Here is a 16,017-nt window from a genome sequence, read left to right as displayed (position 1 = left end):
GACAAGTGGCCCTTGAGTGGGCTGGGTCCCTGTGCGGCTTGGTGCCCCCATGTTATCTGTTCGCGGTGTTATTGGGACCCGGGTTGCAGCATTCGTGCTAGTGCAGTGCGCGCCCTTCCCGGTCCTTGGACAGGGATAAAAAGAGCAAAAAAAGAAAGTATATTAAGTGAAGAATGCACAGTGGCAGGATTGAGTCTGAAATTGCACCGGAAGTGCCTTATTAAAATTTATTATGAAAGTATACACGGTATATGCGTGAATTAATTATTATTAAAATGCTCAGTGAAATTTTTAAATATTTTGTAACAAATTTTCCATTCTTTCTAATCAATTAACCGTCGAAACTATAGCCAAGCAAGCAATTTCCGTATTGATACATAATAATAAACCGGTGGTATTTATATTTAAACTGATGATAAACAACTAAAATTACCTTAAACAACCAGGTTTGTCCTAAAAAAATTATTGCCTTTTCTTACAAAACAATCTGAAAAAGTTTTGACAAAAAAACAGCACAAATAATGCATTTAAAACTACATAGATATGTGCGAGCAATTGAATTTAGAAATTAAGCACTTTTGAAGAGTTAGTGAAAATTCAAAGCAAACCAGTAATCGATGGAGAAAACAGCTCTCACATTTAATTTCCATTCAGGAATTTTCATGAGGATGAGTACAATAAAATGATTAATTCATTAAAAAGGCCTTAAAAGTTCGAAGCAGTATGAAATTACGGAATTGAGCAATCACTTGTTTGCCTCTCAATCCTCACGACTTGGCTGGCTGCAGGGGGTGCGGTGGGGGAGGCTGCACGACCTTAACCTCCGCTAGCTGACCTTTAGAGGCGGAACCTCTCAGTCAGGGCGAGCTTGCTTGCTCTTTCACACACACACACAAAGAAAGAGAATACACCAAGAGAGTATTTTTCTTCCTCCTCCTTCCTCTGCTTGCCTTTTCTATACAACATGTTGTTATATTGCTTGGACGTGGGATTTATTTTGAAACTTTAGATAGCTTAGATCAAATCCAAAACTATTGTCCTCAGTGGTCAAAGAATTTAATTCTTTTTGTGCTTGATTTCACCGAGATAATAATAAATTTAACTGTGTATTCTTCGTAAACAACTGGATTTTCCTTAGTCGATATATTGTTGCATTTTGGCTTGAAAAGGTCACGTATCAAGGAGACGCATTTTTCAACACTTGTCAACCACAAAGCAGGTCCTTGGAAATAAACCTGTGGCAATGAAATGTTGTGACGTGCTGTCATAAAGGTTTTATTGTATCTAGATTCCTACCCCCTAGCGAATTTGTCTGTTCCTATATGAGTCAGGACGTGTTGTTCATGCAGTTGAGACTAAATGCAGCTGATGAATTTCTACAGAAAAATAAACGTTTCGCGTTACATGGAGGTGTCTGTCTGCATTTGATTTCAAAAGAAAACATCGTGACCTCTTAGAGTGCATCAACCTTTGCTGCCATCCAAATCAACACTCTTTACGAAACTTTTAAACCTTTATCTTTATAAGCTGCTGTATTTTACTCATTGTCAGCGCATCCATAGTGAATTATCATCGATGTTCTCTATTTCTAAAAGACATTCGGCTTAATTGAAAGATGCCAATAATTGGATTTTTTGCTTTCAGCTACTAATTATTTGAATTATCTAAGCAGAAAAATTGCATCCTGTAGTTAGAATAAATTTAAATATTAAAAAACACTTAAAAATAGTTCACACACATGAATTATGTCTCAATAAATTAATTGTAGTTTATAGTGTAAAACAATTTGTTTGATTCTGTATTTCTACAAAGGTATTTTATGAAACTGTGTGTAATCTCAACTTGAAATTTTATACCATTGTCGCGTGATTCTGCCTTCATTGGCATGTGCTACGAAATGTGTCACATGCTTCTATTTTTTGTTTTCAAATGTTTGTGTGTATTGATGGTGACTCAGCAAGGAGAGACCGTCCATTTTTTAAATTTTTAGGTAGCAATAACACATTTTGAATGCCATTCTCCGTTCAATCATAAATCTAATTTATTATTGGCCTCTGAAAATTGTTCACAAGGTAAATTGTGCTCCACAAAATCCGTCACATTGTGGCCGAAGTGAAAAATAAAAAGCGCGATAAAATTCTGAAATCAGATTTTCCAGTGTTATCCGTGATTTGACTCGGCAGCAGTCAAACATTTTATCGAGCTGCAACTTGCGCCTGCGGTCTAATTACAGCGGCGGCCTTTGACGAGGAGGTGCCGCTGCAAATTGTTCGGAGCGGCACGCAGCACGCAAATACCCATGCAGTCAGTCAGTCAGTCAGTCGGTGGGTCGGTTTAATTGAGTAATCACGGCCGATAAATCAGCCGCGCCGAGTGCATCTCTGCAATTATTCGCGGCGGCGGGACCGTGGGAGGTATGAAAAATAAATGAGCGAGACGTGATTTCTGCTCTCGCAGGCTGGCTAGGTGTTTGCATTTCGAGCTGCCTGCTGCAGAGAATTAAAGAGACGCCGGCCGGCCGACTGGCCGACCGACCGGCCGCTCGAGAAAGAGAGGAAATTAATGACATGCACGCTGCGAGGCGAAATAAAATAAATGCACACATGATTCTCTGCGCTCGTTTTGTTGTTTGCGCAGCGTATTATGCTTTTATGGACTCACGAGAGAGAGAAAGAGAGAGCCGAGAAGCGAAATAGAGGGAGAGAAGACAGACAGACAAACCACGATGGCGTTGCCGAGGAAATAAAGCGCGCGCTAACGCCGTTTGCACCGAATTAATTACACACTCCCAAGGCTCTTGTCAAATGCTCATTTTTCTCTGCTTTGATTGCCTTAGCTGCCAGTCTATGAATAAAAATCTTCAAGCCCGAGGAGGAAAACATTTGAAGAATGACTCGCGTCCGCGTGCAAACTGAACCGAAAATTTCTGAACCAATGAACACACAGAATTCGAAGTAGAAAATTGAAAAATTGAGTAAATGAATAGGAAATGCGTTAAAGCCAATATTTTCATGGTTTAAATATGGTGGTAGTTTTTTTAAAATTATTATCGAGACTAATCCCGAGTAACCTGACAATGCAAACATTACAAAACATAAAATTGGAATAAAAAAACGTATCTAAGACTGAGCTAAGACCAGATAATTCGGAAAAGAACATCAACTAAATCACCAAAATCAACATGAGGTCAAAATTACACCAAAAATCAGTCTCTACTTAAAAGTTGCTTGATAATTATAATATTTCGCTATTCATTTTACGGGCTTAACAATGCAATTTTGGGGAGAGACATCAGTAAATCATCTTTTCCGTGGCCCAATAATTTAAAAAATAAGAATCTTCTCGAATTACTGCTGCCGAGCCCAATCGAACTAACACCAAATTTGATGTCATAGGTCAAGGTCAAAGGTCACCACTGTCAATTCCGTATTTTGGAAAGGAGCTCCGGATTTGGAATTTAAAAAATACACCTTACTGTTTTCCCATGACATTTATAATCTTGTGTGAAAAGTTCAGTGTGGCGTTATTTTTTGTTTTCGAGAAATTGCAGTTCAAAATTGAAAAAAATGCCAACATAGTCAACTCCAAATCTCGGGTTCTAACCTTCAGAATTTTAAAACTGCACACCGTTAGATTCGTCTCCACCTCCCCTAACCAGCTGAATAAATAAAACTGCCAATTATACTGAAACAAAATAATTTTGCCCTTTTATTTATATGCTTTTTGGCCTTTGACAATTGCTATACCTCAAAACATTGAGATATAATTTAAAAAATATTCGCTTTAAATTTTTTATTTTTCATTTATGCCTGAATTGCGTTCCTACGAATATTAAATTAACAAATATGAACTTTTATCTTCCCATCAGCTCTTTTAGTTCTTGAAAACGAATAACAAATTTCAGCTCAAAATTTTAACCATCGAAAAGGGAAAATGTTGGTCGAAAACAATTAATAGTTTTATTTTAATACAGTTAGAAGCTCACAAGATAACAAATCATGGTAAAAATAATTTGCAAAACAGCCAAATAAGAGGTTATCGCCAGTAAATGTTTGAGCATAAAAAACACTGTAAAGAAATTGGCCTTTTGCGCATCAAATAAAACGAGGAGTAAATTGGAGAATCATGGCGCCATGCATGTAAAAGAGCGAACAACTTCAAAAGAAAAAAACGCGCAAAATTAGATAAATTTCAAACATCTCTTTTCTCCCCATCTTCCATCCGTCGAAAAAATAAAAAATAAAACGTTTTTCAGCAGCTCCAAGAAATGCCCAGACCAGATTAAATCTCTGCGAAAGAGAGCTCAGGAGAGAAGATCAAAAAGCCGGGCTGCTGCTGCTGCCGAAGTTGGGCCTTGCTTATTTTATCTGCGATCTAGCGAAATTTGGCGCAAAATTATTGCGGCAGCGTTTAATGACGAAAAAGCAGAGCGGCCGTCAAATGCACGCCGAGAGTTAATAAGCAACATGGTAGTGAATATTAAGATGTCTATCGCGGCTGCTGGAAAGTAGCTCATGAGCAAATACACGCACCACAATAACACACACACACACACACACACACACACACACACACACACACACACACACACACACACACATTCGCGTAGAGGCGGCATTATAATATACAGTATAAAAGCTCACTCTCGCGGGGCATATGCACGGCTATCACGCGGCCAGATCAGTTACTCGCTTTTCGCGGCCCAACCTTTGAGCGCACCGCGAGCAACATTTTCATATTATCTGTCTATTCAGCCAGCAGAACACTTCTTATGTTTTTCGCCGAAAATCTGAGCGATTAAGCGCAAGGAGCGGTCTTCAAGTATTTTTTCAACGACGACAAGTACATATTTTAGCTCTCTGCATGGTGGAGCAAAAATTTTTATTTCATGACCAGAGAGATTAACTATCATGGAAATTTTCAATGGTAGGAATTAAATTTGGGGGCTTAAAACCACGGTTTGTCCGGGTTTTACACGGCCGTTTTATTAAATAGCATGAAATTTACGATTTTTTTTCTAAAATACTGGAAATTTTCCGAAATTGTGAAGGTCAAAAGGGAATATCTAAACTGACAACGATATTTAATGTTTTACCATTTTTGAATGAATATGTTTTTTAAAAGAAGATTCCTTTGCAAAACCAAAGCTAACAACATCAGTGTAAAATATTCTGGATCGGTTTTAATGGCAAGTTTTGGGCTTCCCGCGAAGGAAGCAGGATGCTAAAATTAAATTGGAAGGGTTCAAGAAGTTTATCCATGATTGACTTTAAAGGAAACATTGTCTATAACACCAAATTTTGAATTCCGGATCTTATTTTTATACGTTTCAAAAACAAATGTTTAAGAGGGTTATTTCAGCAAATATTTAAAGAAAGTCACTGCATGGACAGTCTTTTAGTCGATTGTATACTCGCTTTTTCAAAATCCTGAATTTTGAGATGTTTAAAATTAATAAAAACACTAGGAACCGTAATTTTTTTTAATTAAAATCAAATTTTGTCACATTTATCAAACAGTTTTGTTAAAAATTTTATTTTGATTTAAAATTTTATTTTCTATGTTTCATTAATTTATAAATTTATTACACTAAATTATATTCAATGCTTAGAATTAATCAAATCCATTGGTCGAACACGTATTTTATTTTTATATTCAAATTAGTAGGTTAGATATTGAGCCATCTCGACCAAAATAAGTTTATTATAATTAAAACGAGTTTCTTTTCGACAGATGATAATAAATTAAAAATTTTCAGGTCCTTTCGTAAAATAGACGGGTCTTATTTCATGCAGCAAAAATGCGCATTTGAAGGAGCAAACGTGGATTTCTACTTTTTATTAGCGCACTCAAAAGTTTTTAAACGCTGAAGAATTTTGCTATTTTGTGTCTTGATTACGATCTTTCGGGCAGACAATGATGACGTGCTTTCGGCATTTTTTTCTCTCTGCCAGTCGGAAAGTATTTAGGCAATAATCAGCTTATGATTGCTGAGAAGGCATGCAAACCAAAAGGAGGAAACTTAATGCGGCTTTGTGGCGGCGGTCTCCTCTTTCATAATAATATTAACAAAAACGTGCGGCCATCTCCTAGTTATACACGCGCATTCGCATGTATTTCTTTTTCTCTCTCCGCCGACGTGCAATTATAACAGAGCTCGCGGTGGAATATCAAAGGAGGGCCTTGCAGGTGATCCCCTTGCGCTGCTGACATACTATTCGATTCTGTCTGCGGTTTTGCCTAAATGTTTGATGATGTCTTCATTCCCTATTATTGAGGAAAGTCGGTTGTTTGTCAAACACAGTGGAGGCGAAATCGCTTCATTCACGCAGCACACACACACCAAAGAAGGAAATTGGATTAATGCGTGCACGCTTGAGAATTTCCGAGTTCATTATTGGAGCTGCTTGTTGAGTTTAATCGACCTATCAGGTATAATAAATTTAAGAAATGCACACGTGTCTACACTCATTTCCAGGATTCCGACGATTAATTCGCCTCATTCATATTTTCCCATGGTGTTTGTGCAGTGGCTGGTTTCTCGAAATAATAAAATAAAAATTGAGGAATGCTCTTCTGACAGGATGAAAACTTTCTAAAAGGCGAGTGGATTCGTGGCCGGGCTCATGCGTGAAAAAGTAATTGAGACGTAAATTACATAAGGACGCGCACGTAATAAAAGGTGCATGTGTCCCGATGGCCATTAAAGGAGAGCCAGGCCCGTACTCATTTCATGGTTCTGCTCCAGTGCTCGCCAATACGTCTCAATCGCTCAATTTTTCCACCGACAAGACCGGCTAAAAAACAGCAATTTTGGCTCCGAACCTTTTTTGTTCCATATAATCTTTAACTCTTGGACCAGAGGAGTTTAAATTTAGAGATATCCTACTCTAAAAGATTATTTTAGGTTCATTTTTTATAGTTTTAAGTGGATCTTTACAGATCAGCGATGAAAAACGTGTTGCAATTTCAGCCCAAAAAGGTCAATTGAATTAATTTACTATAGAATTTAGCGAAATTTCATCTCTACCAACGTGCAGCGGTCAAATCAAGACCGAATAAAAGTTTGATTATACATTGTGCACAGTTTTTGAAATTTTTATCGGTTTTTCAATGATTTTTTGATTTATTTCAACTCATCTCGTCGCGATCTATCCAAAGGTGTGCGAATTATGAAATAAATATCCCTTCTGATAAAATTAATCATGATATATTCAATAAGGAGACAGAGCTCCAGGCATTTAACTGTTTTTCTTCGACTAAGATATAGGAGTTATTTTTCAAAAAGTTGTATTATTCACTTTAATTAACAAGTTTGATTTTTTTTATAAATAATCAGTAAGGGAAACGGTGATTAATAGCTCCCCTATAGTTCTTTGTTTTCTTTATGAGTGCATTTTTTTTATTTTTATGGTTTTGCATTCATCAAATCTGGTGGAAAACAGTTCCATTCTGCAAAATTCGCAGACATACACACATTTTCGCTCCACTGGCCAGAATCTTCCGAATAAAAATGCTCTACTCTCCCTCCAGCTAATGAATTTTAATTGTCTGCTTTAATGACTCATATTTCTAGAGGACACCCGTGGATTTTCTGGAGATATATTTTTTCCAAATCAGTGAATTCTCTCCAGCGCAGATTTTGATCTCAGTCAGCGAGATGCATAACCGACGGGAAAAAACGTTTCTCTCTTTCTTCATCTGCTGCACTGTTCGTTAAAAGAAGATCCGCTTGAATATTAAAATTTCTGCGACCGAAAATTAAATGCATTCCTGTTTACGAATAAAATGCGGCATCAAAGAAGCCGGCCCTTCATATTCATAACTCCTCGGGTTTTGGCGAATTTTTCCGCCATCGTATCAAGGGTAATACATCACCGGCAAATATTCTAATAACTCACTTGTCTAGCCCACTTTGTGCGCTCTTAACGCAAACTTTTCAGCTCTATACTCTCTCGTTTTCTCGGAATTTCTTCATCAACTTTTATGGCGAGACCCGGCCGCGGTGCTAAATATGTACACACAAACGAACAACGTCTCGGTCCTAACTAATAATGTTTGCTTTCTAGAGCCTCCAACCACTTCATGGTTAAATCTTGCTAATCTGAGTTTTGAGCGGGGAATTTCAAGAGTTTTGCTGAGCGTTGATTGCAAAGATACGATGGAATTAAAGAAGTCGACAGTTGTTGCTTCCAAATGAATCTGATTTAGGTTTCAAACAAAGTTAGTAGCAGTCAATTCAGCTAAAATTAAAGGTGGTTTAAAAATAAAATTGTGTGGAGCTGAATCCCTCAAGGAATAAAACTAATTGAGCTAAAATAATAAATTTGCTAGGGCTCCGTTGAATGAAAAAAAGGACGTAATAATATGTTGCTTGAAAAGACTTTCTACTGCAACGTTAAAAAAGCAAACAGATTTTAATTTTACCTATCAAACAACCAAAATTTATTTTGTTTAAATACAAGAAAAGTTGGAAAAATTTAAGTAATTTCATTAAACTACATTATTTTGATAAAAAAAATCCTTTTTACCATTGGGGGCCAGATTCGTGCGACGCGCAGATATGGCGTCCGGTGGAGTATGGCGCGAAAAAACAGTCACCTGAAAATGCGCGAAAAGAAGCAAGTTTTGGTCAATATTGTGACATATTTGCATTACTTGTACGAATTGTGTCTTTTGGATCGTAAAAACAAACTCTTGACACTCGTATAGCAATCCAAAGAGAATTTTTTGTTTCCCACATTCAGACGCCATCTTGGATCTGCGCAATGGTAACCAACTTAATCGCACATCTGGTCCCCGCTGCTTTTTACATATCAATATTATTGCGAGAATGCTAATAATTATAATTTTGAAATAGACTTTTGGTAATACATGTATATTAAAATAAGATGTGTATTTAAGCTTGAAAACATTTAATTTGAAGCAGAACAGATTGAAGCGAGCGGAGTGGGGTTATAACACCTTTAGGAAGTGACTGAAGGAGTGAATAAATGCACCCTGCGCGTAAAAAGTCAGAGGAAAGCCTTCGATATTATCGGGCGGCACGCAATAACGCTGGTGTAAGAGTGTGATGCGAGGAAATACAGGCAATAAAATTATTTCATCGTGATAAAGCGGCGTATTCGAGTTTCGCACTCGGGTGATTATCTCGTCATCTGGCTTCTTACGAATACATAATCGGCTGACAGCAGATGCAAATTTCGGACGGAAAATTATATCTGCTGCCCTCGCGCTTTTCGTATGATTCTCAGAACGTGTAATTATTTGTCCTCATGTGCCGTCCAAATATTTGACCAACTCGAATGCAAATTCGTCGCGAAATTTATTGCACAACGCTCACGGGGCTAATTGCGATGCTAATCGTGTGTGTAGAGTAGCGGCACCCAATTTTATGTATTAATTCGCTCTAAAAGCCGCGCATAAATATTCGTCGTCGCCTTTCGCGAACGGCTTTCCCGACGCCAAAAATTCCTCAGCAAAAAACCGACGACGCCGTTGGAATATCGCTCCAAGGACTGCGCTGCTTTTACGGCAGAGCACGCCAGTTGCGAAAATTTGCGCACCCGTGGCACTGCTCCAACGCGGACGGTTGCGAAAGCGTTAGGAAAAATTTATGCAAATTAGAAAATGGTGGGAAATAAAGACCATCGATTATTTTTTATGTGCTTTTTGAATTAACATGTGTGAATCATATTTTTAACGCTATATATAGCCACCTGCTGCAGTTTAAAACCGGTTTAAAACTGTCTTAATCAACTCAAAGGGCATGAACATCGAAAAATTATAAAGGGAAATAATCTGGAAATCAGAGTGTTAATGGAATTTTTGGAATCGTTCACCGCATTAACGGATAATCGCTGGATGAAGTACATTAATTGTGACGTCATCACTGCCCAGGTTGGAACATGCAAGGATCAGTGTTACTTTTGGATTTTCCTGTATTTTTCACACAAAATAATCGGCAAGGACCGAAAATCAGGGCAATGCTAATCTCTACCTCCAGCCTTAACATTTAAGACGTCACAAAATTTTCTGGCCGATCCAGCACTTCTTGCTGACTAATACTGAGGCCTATCCAAAAATTCCAACGTCCCCTGATTTTCATACCCTTTCAGCTAAAGAAATAAATCACCCTCTGCAACAAATGAAATGATTCTTTTGGCTGTTCGTTTGTTGGAATTTTAAAGGTTGATTGTGAGTCAGTTTAAACGACATCGAATTGTTTTTCCTATTAAGGCGGAGGTTTTAATATATATTTTTTCATGTTTTAGATTTTATAGTGTCTATAATTAAAATTAAGTAGCTTTGATTGGTTTATTTCAATGATAAAATAATTGTTAACGAAAAATCGAGTCATGAATTACGGTGTTCATCTGATTCTGTATATAACAAGGGGGAACCTTTACGTAATTAATATTTATTAATTTTATATTATTTGCTTTAGACAAGCTCATCACTAAAAAGTCTAAAAAACTTGTTAAAGCCAGCCTTGTAATGATTTTCAATAAATATATGTAAATAAATGAAATTTTTAAATTAAAAAAATCTAAAATATTCTGAGTTAAACTCCTCGTTTTTTCGAATATATAAAACCTTGCATAAATTTTGTTACTACCATTGTGTCATTAACCAAAACATGGCTACAAATCCAAAAGAAAAACAAACGTGTTGCCAAACGCCATAAACCACACGATATCCCGATTATTTCTTTCTTCTCCCCAACGTGCAGGGCGATATATTATGTATTTTCCAATGCGCTCCGAGTCAGCCGCTGTAGCAGCAGCAGCAGCTTGTACCCTAGTTAGGGCCACAAGCTGTCGGCGGTAAATGGGTCACCTTGCCTGCTTAAGGGATTACACAAACTAATCCCCGGCGGGCCATGTGCACCGCGCTATTCATTTGGCCGCGCTGCGCGAAAGGAAAAACGAGAAAAAAAGCAGCCATAGCGAGCGCAGCCCCTGCTTGCAGGAAAAACGGCCGCTCGCGCGCTGATTTGATGCGATCAGACCAGCGCCAATTAAACCTTTTGCCACAAAAAGCAGCCAGCCGAGCGTTTTATTTCAGGGGATGCTGCGCAGTGCGCTAATGGCCTCCGCGGTGATCCGATCAGCCACCACGGGCGAAACCACACACGCCCCGCGATCGCAACTCAACGCCGCACGCAGCAAATATATATGTATAACATACAATGCGAAAAGAAAGAAACGCCAGCGAGCTCGATATGCACGCTGTTGGTCGTTTCGCCTCTGATTCTGATTGAGTGAGAAGCGGTGTGGGGTTGAAATCCATCTACGCCAGATACGAATCGATTTTTATTGAAAGAAAATCCCGATGACGCAATTCCGACTAACAGAGCTCGGCAAAAAACTAGATGAAATTATTTTCCATCTATTAAGCAAATTGAATTCTCTTGAACCTACATCCTTAAAAATATAGTTAACCATCACGTCTTTTCGAGCCAGGAATATTTTTTTTGAGGACTTAAAATTAGTCACAATCCGGTGGGGTATTTCTGGACAAAAGAAAATAGGAACAACTAAGCCCTTTTAGAAAATAAACTATAAAAAGTCTGATTTTAGTAAAAAAAATTAGTTGACACAATTATTGTGCTATTATAATTAGCCAATTAGCTTGAAATGAAGTGTCAGATTTATTTAAACGATATCAAAAATTTTAAAAAATATTCACAGCATTGGAAAATTGTGTTGAGATAAAGGGAAACCCAAATATTTCAACCAAAGTATCTTTTGCCAGCGACCTTAATCCGAATAACCGTTAGCCGCTTGCCAATCCTCCTTGGAAATGTTTATTCGAATATTAACAGACGAAAGAATTCGATTTTTTAAATTAATTTCAATATAAACATGCACTTAACAGTCATTTAATAGTCATGAGGTTAAATAAATCACTGTGTGGCTGATCTGTAGTTCGTCGTGATTGCCATCAATAAAGCTTGAAAGAAAAAGCGCTGTGTATAGAGTGCAGACGCTTCTTGTTGTCAGTTACCGTGCGAGGCACAGAATGAATTAAGTTGTCACTCTTATGCATAAAATTTCCCGACAGCAATTTGCAACTTCTGCGGCCGGACGGTTTGATAGAAATTTACGACCGTGTGCGGAGGCTAATTAAACGATTAAAACCGCGGACGAGCGCCGCATCTCCTCCCTGTGGCCGCAGTTTTCCAAAGAAGAGCATTAGTAAGTGAAGCACACAAAGAGCGAGCGAGCAATTATGAATTCAAATTTGATGCACATTCGGCATCAAAGCGGCGGTGTCGTTATCATTTCCATAATTCGGTGCTTAGCATGCGGCACTCTGAAATTACGCCGAAATTAGCAAAGCAGAGCATGCACGCGCGCCTCACAAACGCTTTTCGAATTGAATCGAGTAAAAATGGCCGCGCAGTAGGCAGGAAATTGCTTTTTATTTGATCTGTGTGATTCGATTGTTAAGAACGAGAGGTTTACAAGGCGCGATACGAGACGTGTCCGACAGACAGCACCGGAGGAATACATTAGCTAAGGTCTCTTCTGCTGGCGCTTTCGAGCGATGAGCCTCTGCTAACGACAAACGGAAATCAGATCCTGCATCCTCAGGATTGGACTGTCAATTTTTTTCTGATAATGCGTCAATCATTTTAAGGGCAGCAAATGATTTTTAATCATCAAAAACCATATACGCATTGGCCAAAAGGCGATAATTTTGTGGCGTTTTTAATTCATTGCACGTTTTGAGTCGGAGTCGAAGATTGAATTTCTTCCTCTCAATCTCTCTCGTGCGTGCGTCTAATTAATTTCATTAAGCAGCACAAGAGTAGGTCTCGAGACCTGCCTGGGAAGCTGGAAAGTCACAGCAAGCAGCGTGTTGTTTGGCCAACAGAAGAAGCGAGACGCGCACTCAACCCTTTTTGCTGCGGGTGACCGCCCGCCGCACGCATGCGGCTGAATGGAGCCGCTCGAGTGTGAAAATCGCCCTTTCATTTGAATAAGCGAGATGACAAAATAATCAACAGCTCGGATTTGCCGCAACTCTGCGTGACTGAAAAGCAAAACGGAATCCAGGAGCGACTCTCAACGTTCGCTAAAAACTAAAACAATGACGCCGCTGCCATGTATGAACTGTTTGAAGAAAAGAGAGAAAATTGAAAAAAGACCGGTAGTGCGTAACGTAGAATCAATCGTTAGCACAGAAATAAAAAATTAAATATGGGACATGAATTGTATTTTTAACGGAATGCGAAGTGAAAAAAATTGCCACCCTATGTAAAAACGTGCCGATTGAACTGAAAATGATTGTTCTTTAAGTGGGAATGTAGCAAAGCCCTGAAAATATTATTTTTACCTTAAAATGTCTGAAAACTTTATGAAAGGGCTAAAATAGGGCAAAAAAGCAGCTCCAAAATTTGTTTGCTATTCAAGCGGTGAACAAAGTCTTGAAAATCTTAATTTATTTCGCCAGAAGATAAATTTACATCAATATTCACACTCCTTTGAATAGATCGCGACTTGAAGAATCGAATTCAATTGAAACAATCGCTGTAAATCCCGTTTTATTTCACGAGAAATTTGAAAAATTCTAAAATTGAACTGTTACTTGGTCCTAATTTGATTCCTGTACATTAATATTCAAAATAACAATTAGGTCAACGGCTAATTATTCAATAATTCAAACTAGGTATGTATTTCTAGCATACAAAGCAAAGGATTTATTCTCATTTTAGAACGCTGATTCGCAGGGCTGGATATGCCTTAATCAAATATTTTAAATTTACGGTGACGCCATCACCTGGTGGCTTCGGACGCTTAGATCAACTTACAGTAAGTAAATTAGGAAAATTATAGATAAAGAGTGCATTCAAAAATAAACAAACAAATGAAGATTTAAAATAAAATCTGGTTTTATCTCATCTGGCGACAAGAAGCGTGTCATTCAAGAGAGAGGACAGTTGTTGGCGGTATTCAAAGAGCGATCAAATGGTCCTAATCGGGGGTGGATGTGTTATTATATGTGCATATATACAAGCACTGCGTCAAACCCACTGGCGAGATTAAAGCCGACATAATAATGCGGCGCGCGGTGAATGGACATCTTTGAGACGCGCCTGCTGCTGCTGCGCCTTTTGATCCGGCACATAACATATGCATCTCTTTCTCGGTCCGAAACTCTCAACTCTCCATGTAACATAGAAGCACACACACACACACACACACACACACACACAGGCCGATGGCGAGAGCTGTTATTTTAGGCTGTGAATGCCAGTTCTGTTTTCTGATGCTCATCATCCCAGCTCTTCTCCTCTCGCCCACACAATTGGACGTGAGCGAGCACGCAATATTATTTTCTTTTTTCCTTCTACTTCTTCCCCTGCATAAAAAGTGCTGGGTATTACGTATCCACGCGGAGCTCTCTTCGTTACATCAATTCACAGCCGTTTCGATGTGTATCTCCGCGAGAGTTACGTCAGGCAACTAAATGTGTGTGTTTCTCAATTTTGAAAATTATTTTCAGATCAAATTTCAGGCTGTAACTTTTTCTTTAAAAAATGTTATATTTTGAGTTGCCCTGATATGGGATAGTTCCTATTTGATATTTAAATCTTTTGAATTTATTTAAATGAATATTGAACGTGATTTTTTTCACATACTAAACAATTACTTTGTATTAGCAGCCCCAAGTAATTGTCTGGACGATACTTTATACTTTATGTCTCACTAAATATTAAGTATTAAATTAATTAACCTATTTTAGAAAATTAAAAATCAAATTATCAATATATTAAAATAATAAAAATTATTTAAATTAATGTTTGTAAAATTTAAATCATATTATGAAACAAATTCATTGAAATGGTATGTAATACAAGAAATTTATTTTTCGTTATTTAATTAATAAAAACTCAATCTAACAAAATTTTAATAAGTACATATATCTCATCTGTTTCTCTTTACGCCTTATTATATTCTTTTTTTAATTATCAACCATCGGTGTTTTATTAAATTGTAAATTGCAACCCAAAAGAAGTCATATATTCAGATTAGAAAAGAGCCAAACCACCTCTTCAAACGCCGCAGCTGATAGTAATAAGAAAAACGGCTCGCGCACGCGACAAGTGGTCCATAACCGATTTCTCAGTCAGCATCCCGGACCAACGCATTCAAATAATCTCACAGCAAGGCGGCAGGGAAATTACGCAAATAAACAAACAAACAAACAAACAATGCAAATCAGCAGAGGAAAAGCCACACACGCCAGGCGCGGAAAATGTACTCACGTGGAGTCGTGGCGCGAATTTATCCACTCGAGTGGCTGCTGTCAAAGTGATTTGCATGCGGATAACGATGCACAATTGCCGAGCGTTGACGAACAAAAAGCACCAACAACAGCTATTAAATCAAAATAGCTGGCGGTTCTCTCTATTTTTCGCGCTGTCCGAGCAAGCCAAGCCAAACACCGACCGACGGACGACACAGCTAGACGCACTGTACGGCCAACACAGCCGAGCCAGCCGTCGGCCCAGCCGGCCGCCGCCAGGGGAGGGAGAGGGCCGCCGCCTCGCCTTGGCATCACGCCTCGCACACTCACACACACACACGGTACAACAAAACGCATCGCTCGCACTCTCATTAGATCCCTCAACACATCTACAAGCGTCTTACAAAATAATTGACACATCCCCAGCTGCCTCAGTAATTTATAAACCTCTACACAAACTCAGATTCGTAATATAACAATTCTTTATTTAGATCAAATTCACGTTCATCCTGATGCTGGGTATTTTTGTAAAATTTTGAATCATTTTAGTGCTGTTCTTGGAGCATTTTAATTTAAAAAACAATTCAAACAGCAAATTATTGACCAAACTTGAATAAAAATTGGATCTCTTAGGTTTTAGTTAAAACAATTTTTTTAATTTAAATAAAAGTTGCAAAAATAACAAATGTTTCACTAGTTTTATTTATTTATTTTAATTTAATAATAACTCACTCAGGAGTCCCGATTGAAAAGCAGCCG

At 38.1% G+C, this 16,017-nt stretch overlaps 1 protein-coding gene across 1 annotated transcript in view; it reads right to left on the bottom strand.

The window, feature by feature from the left end:
* Nucleotides 1-15,502, bottom strand: part of LOC135935562 (transcriptional activator cubitus interruptus-like) — a 74,417-nt gene extending 58,915 nt beyond the window's left edge. Inside the window, exon 1 of the mRNA XM_065477994.1 lies at nucleotides 15,278-15,502. The gene's annotated coding sequence lies outside the window, so the exon portion shown is untranslated. The remainder of the gene's footprint in view (nucleotides 1-15,277) is intronic.
* Between the last annotated feature and the right edge of the window lie 515 nt (nucleotides 15,503-16,017).

This window comes from Cloeon dipterum, chromosome 2 (assembly GCF_949628265.1).
Source record: "Cloeon dipterum chromosome 2, ieCloDipt1.1, whole genome shotgun sequence".
NCBI lineage: Eukaryota > Metazoa > Arthropoda > Insecta > Ephemeroptera > Baetidae > Cloeon > Cloeon dipterum.
The sequence above is the reverse complement of the archived record's forward strand: the minus strand, read 5'-3'. Positions and strand labels throughout refer to the sequence as shown.